Source organism: Otolemur garnettii, unplaced genomic scaffold (genome assembly GCF_000181295.1).
Source record: "Otolemur garnettii isolate 467f Iridium unplaced genomic scaffold, OtoGar3 scaffold00244, whole genome shotgun sequence".
Classification (NCBI taxonomy): domain Eukaryota; kingdom Metazoa; phylum Chordata; class Mammalia; order Primates; family Galagidae; genus Otolemur; species Otolemur garnettii.
In genome coordinates, this window is record NW_003852639.1 from 986944 (window position 1) to 992496 (window position 5553).

The following is a 5553-nucleotide window of genomic DNA, read 5'->3' on the forward strand; positions in this document are numbered from 1 at the left end:
GGAGGCAGGAGACTCGCTTGAGCCCAGAGTTGGAGGTTGCTGTGAGCTGTGAGGCCACGGCACTCTACCCAGGGGGACAGCTTGAGGCTCTGTCTCAAAAAAAAAGAAAGACATTTTAAGAGATCAGTGTGTAATATTAGGAAATGGTTATTGCAGAGGAGAGAAGAGTTTGGATTCTGGATTTGAATCTTGATATCAGCAGAGTCTATAATACCTGTATTCATCAAGATCATTCAGCTATAAGAGAGAAAAGGTCAATTTAAGCTCACAGAAGGAAAAAGATGATGTGTTGTGTTACATAGCATAAGGTCACTATGATAATTCGCAGGTTTGATAAAGCACAGCCTTGGAAGCCAAAACAGAAAACTCAACATCGTCTATCCAACCATCCATCCTTTCAAACTATTTGTCTCTCTTTGCATGTTGGTATAATAAGGAATGTGACCTCTGCTTTTATTTTTATTTTTTATTTTTTTTTGGTAGAGACAGAGTCTCACTTTGTCGCCCTTGGTAGAATGCCATGGCATCACACAGCTCACAGCAACCTCGAACTCCTGGGCTTAAACAATTCTTCTTGCCTCAACTTCCCAAGTAGCTGGGACTACTGCGCCTGCCACAACACCCAGCTAACCACCGCTTTTTAAACCCAGGATCTGCATACTAATACAGGGAAGAGGCTGGGCACCTGTAGCTCAGCAGCTAGGGCACCAGCCACATACACCGGAGCTTGTGGGTTCGAACCCGGCCCAGGCCTGCCAAACAACAATGACAACTACAACAAAAAAATAGCTGGGCGTTGTGGCAGTCACCTGTAGTCCCAGCCACTTGGGAGGCTGAGGCAAGAGAATTGCTTGATGAACCATATCCAAGAGAGCAATGTTTGGCTACTGTTCTGTTTGAAATGATGCTGTGTTGTTTTGGTTGTGGTCCAAAGCTTTGAAGCACTACTTGGCATCTCCTTTCTTCCCATGGAGCTCTCACCATTCAAACATGACAGGTCACATAAAATACAAGTAAGGTTGAGTCTTGCTTGCCTCCACTCAGTCATCTTTGTATGAATCTAGTGGTTCTTTCCCTCCTTCCCCCTCCCATTTGTTTTTATTCTTTTTTCCTTTAATGGTTTTTAGCTGATGTTTATGAACAGCAGTAAATACCTAGAACTGTGCCATGAATGAAAGGAAATCTTATCTAAAAAGGTACATTTCTTTACAGAGTTGTGTCATACCATCCTTTGGGCCCTCTGCTGGAAGAGTAGAATGAAGTCTCAAATAATGCCTTTTTAATTGTACCCTCTAGTATTATAGCTGTAGGACAGTACATTCATACCTCTGTGAATGTAAAGTATCTTATACCTGCTTTATGATACATAGGAGTGACTGTGCTTTATCAGAACTGTTTGGGTTTTGGTTTTTTCTTTGTTTGTTTGTTTGGGGGGGGGGGGCGTTTTGCAGTTTTGGCCAGAGCCAGGCTTGAACCCGCCACCCCCAGTATATGAGGCCGGTGCGCTACTCCTTTGAGCTACAGGCACCACCCTATCAGAGCTGTTTTTAATGATGTTAATCTTAGTGTTTTCTTTCCAGATGATGATCAAAAGCTAATAAAAAAAAAAATGGTGCTGGCTTGGAGCCTGTGGCTCAAGTGGCTAAGGCACCAGTCACATACACCTAAGGTGGCGGGTTCGAATCCAGCCCAGGCCCGTCAAAACAACAATGATGGCTGCAACCAAAAAATAGCCAGACGTTGTGGTGGGCGCCTGTGGTCCCAGCTACTTGGGAGGTGGAGGCAGGAGAATTACTCCAACCTCCAGGAGTTGGAGGTTGCTGTGAGTGTGATGCCACTGCACTCTACCCAGGGGGATAACTTGAGGCTCTGTCTCAAAAAAAAAAAAAATGGTGCCAAGTACCACAACATAACTTTGCTGTTTTGTTTTTTACCTCCCCTCCCCCCTTTTTTTAATAGAGTGTGCTGATGTCTCTATAATTTTGTTCAGATGACTACAGAACCTGGAAAACCTGTTGCTGCTATTGATGCATAACATACTGCTATTATTGATCTTTTTATATAAAAATATAAATATATATTATATATATACATATATAAATATATAAATTATATATATACATATATATAATTTGAATTTTTGGAAACTTTAGCTGTGCTGTCAACTTTGGAAAAAGTATTCCAGTTTACTGTGTTGAGTTGGCTTGTACAGAAATTAACAGCCATATTGGTCTAGAAGCATTAAACTTAATTTTTTTTCCATTTGTATAGGGGTAACGCACTGCATTAAATATGTAAGGTCTTGTCTGCATGGGTTTGATTACAGAAACTAATAAAGTATTCTCTAAATAATGAAAAAAAGAGAGAGAGAAAATCACTTGAACCCAAGAGTTTGAGGTTGCTATGAGCTGTGACTCCACAGCACTCTACCTAGGGCAACATAGTGGGACTCTGTGTCAAAAAAAATAATAGTAATCCAGGGAAGATCCCTGATTGGCAATGCCTGACTCATGTACTCAGCCACAGGCCAATCCCTGTTGCTGGACAGAAAGAATGCTATGATTGGCCAATGTGGGTCAGGTACCCTGCCCTGTAGTAAAGAAAGGAAGCAAGTTATCAAGATACAACACTCCCCCTGTGTGACCTTGGAAAGATTACTTAGCCTCCCTCTCTAAAACATCAGTTTCCTCTTCTGTAACATTAGGATACTGTTGCCCACTTCAAAGACCTAAGGAGATAATACATATAAAGTACATAGTGAGTTTATTAAATGTAGCAATAGAAGAAACCATAACACATAGTTAGAATCAAAGCAGACCCATCTGACCTGTCAGCAACACAGAACCTCGCTCAAACCCTACACATCCATCAGGACAGAGGACCATGATCTACTCCTGGTTTCCCTGTCAATGTCTGTGTATCCTTTGAGCCCTCTTTTTGTCATTGAGTATTAGTATTCGTTTTTTAAAAATAGTAAAGAAGACCTTAAAATTGAGAAAAATCTGTTTGTTGTTTCATCCTTCCTCCTAGTTTGGAAATGATCATATTTTTTCATTATAATTGACAAACATCTAGGTCCAACTTCAAACAGAGTGGAATTTGGTGACAACCTAGGTTGATCTAGTTCAATGCCTTTCCATACCCCATATCTTTCTTTCTTTCTTTCTTTCTTTCTTTTTTAAAGAGACAGGGCCTCTCTCTGTCATCCAGACTGAAGTGCAGTGACGAAATCACACACAGCTCACTGCAGCTTGCAACTCCTGAGCTCGTGCAATCCTCCTGCCTCAGCCTCCCAAGTAGCTAAGACTACATTCAAGTGCTACTATGCCCAGCTAATTTTTTTAATTGATTTATTTTCATCGAGATGGAGTCCTTTATTTTTTGTTTTTAACTGTTGGGGATTCATTGAGGATACAGAGAACCAGGTTACACTAATTGCATTTGTTAGGTTAACTTCCCCTTATGATTATGTCCCACCTCCAAACAGTGTGTCACACACCATGACCCTGCATTCCCCTCCTTCCTTCCCTGTCTTTGCTCTCCCATTCCCCCACCCCCCACCATGGTACTAAGTCATCAACTGTCTTCATATGAGAATTGAATACATTGGATTCTTGCTTCTCCATTCTTGTGATAACTTTACTAAGGAGAATGTGTTTTAACTCCATCCAGGTTAATACAAAAGATGTAAAGTGTCCATCTTTTCTAGAGGCTGAATAGTATTCCATGGTATACATATACCACAGCTTGTTAATCCAGTCCTAGATTAGTGGGCATTTAGGTTGTTTCCACAGTTTGGCAATTGTGAATTGAGCTGCAGTAAACAGAGTAGTGCAAATGTCCTTATGATAAAATAATTTTTTCCTCTGGGTAGATGCCCGGTAATGGGATTGCAGGATCAAATGGGAGGTCTAGTTTGAGTTCTTCGAGGAGTCTCCATACTTCCTTTGAAGAAGATTGTATTAGTTTTCAGTCCCACCAGCAGTGCCACCTACATGCCAGCATCTGCAGCTTTGAGATTTTGTGATATAGGCCTTATCACTGGGGTTAGGTGATATCTTAGTGTGGTTTGCATTTCTCAGATAATTAGGGACAATGAGCATTTTTTCATGTGTTTGTTAACCATTTGTCTATCTGCTTTAGAGAAGGTTCTATTCATCTCTCTTGACCATTGATATAAGGGATTGTTAGCTTTTTTATGCTGATTAATTTGAGTTTTCTGTAGATCCTAGTTGTCAAGCTTCTCTCTGGCTGGCCATCAGCCTACCAGACTTTAGGCTGTACTACAAGGCCATAAGCGATCAAAACAGGATGGTATTGGCACAAAAATAGAGACATAGACATCCGGAACCAAAGACAAAACCATGAAATGAAATAAACATCTTACAGCCACCTAATCTTTGATAAACCAAAAAAGAACATATCCTGGGGGAAAGAATCTCTATTCAATAAATGGTGTTGGGATAACTGGATAACTACATATAAAAAGACTAAAACTGGACCTGCATCTTTATCCACTCACTAAAATTGCCTATAATCCTAGCACTTGGGAGGCTGAGGCTGGTGGATTGCCTGAGCGCACAGGTTCCAGACCAGCCTGAGCCAGAATGAGACCCCTGTCTCTAAAAATAGCCAGGTGTTGTGATGAGTGTCTATAGTTCCAGCTACTCTGGAGGCTGAGATAAGAGGATTGCTTGAGCCCAAGAGTTTGAGGTTGCTGTGAGCTATGATGCCACAGCACTCTACCAAGGGTGACACAGTGAGACTCTGTCAAAAATAAATAAATAAAATAGATTCAAGATGGATAAAAGTTCTAAATCTAAGTCATGAAACAATAAAAATCCTTGAAGAAACTGTGAAGTTATTAGAGTGGGGAAAGATTTTATGAAGAAGACTTCAGTGGCAATTGCAACAACAGCAAAAATAAACAAATGGGACTTAACGATGGAGTTTTGCTATGTAACTCAGGCTGGTCTCAAACTCCTGGCCTCAAGTAATCTTCCTGCTTTGACCTCCCAAAGTGCTGGGATTACAGGCATGAGCCACTGTGCCTGGCCCTCAAACCCCATTTCATAATGAGAAATTGATTCCCAGGCCAGGCGCTGTGGCTCACACCTGTAATCCTAGCACTCTGGGAGGCTGTGAAGGGTGGATTATTTGAGCTCAGGAATTTGAGACCAGCCTGAACAACAGCAAAACCCCACCTCTACTAAAAATATAAAAACTAGCCAGGCATTGTGGCAAGTGCCTATAGTCCCAGCTACTTGGGAGGCTGAGGTAAGGGGATTACTTGAGCCCAGGAATTTGAGGTTGCTGTGAGCTATGATGCTACGGCACTCTACTTAGGGGGACTGAACAAGACTCTGTCTCAAAAAAGATAAAGAAATTGCTTCCCTAAATGGGGATAGACACACACACCATTATCCAGACCTAGTTGTGCAACCCTTCAAGATTACCCACCCCCAGTTACCCACACTCTCTAGTGACTGATTTATCATTTGGATTCTTTTTTTTTTTTTTTTTTTTGAGACAGAGCCTCAAGCTGTCGCCCTG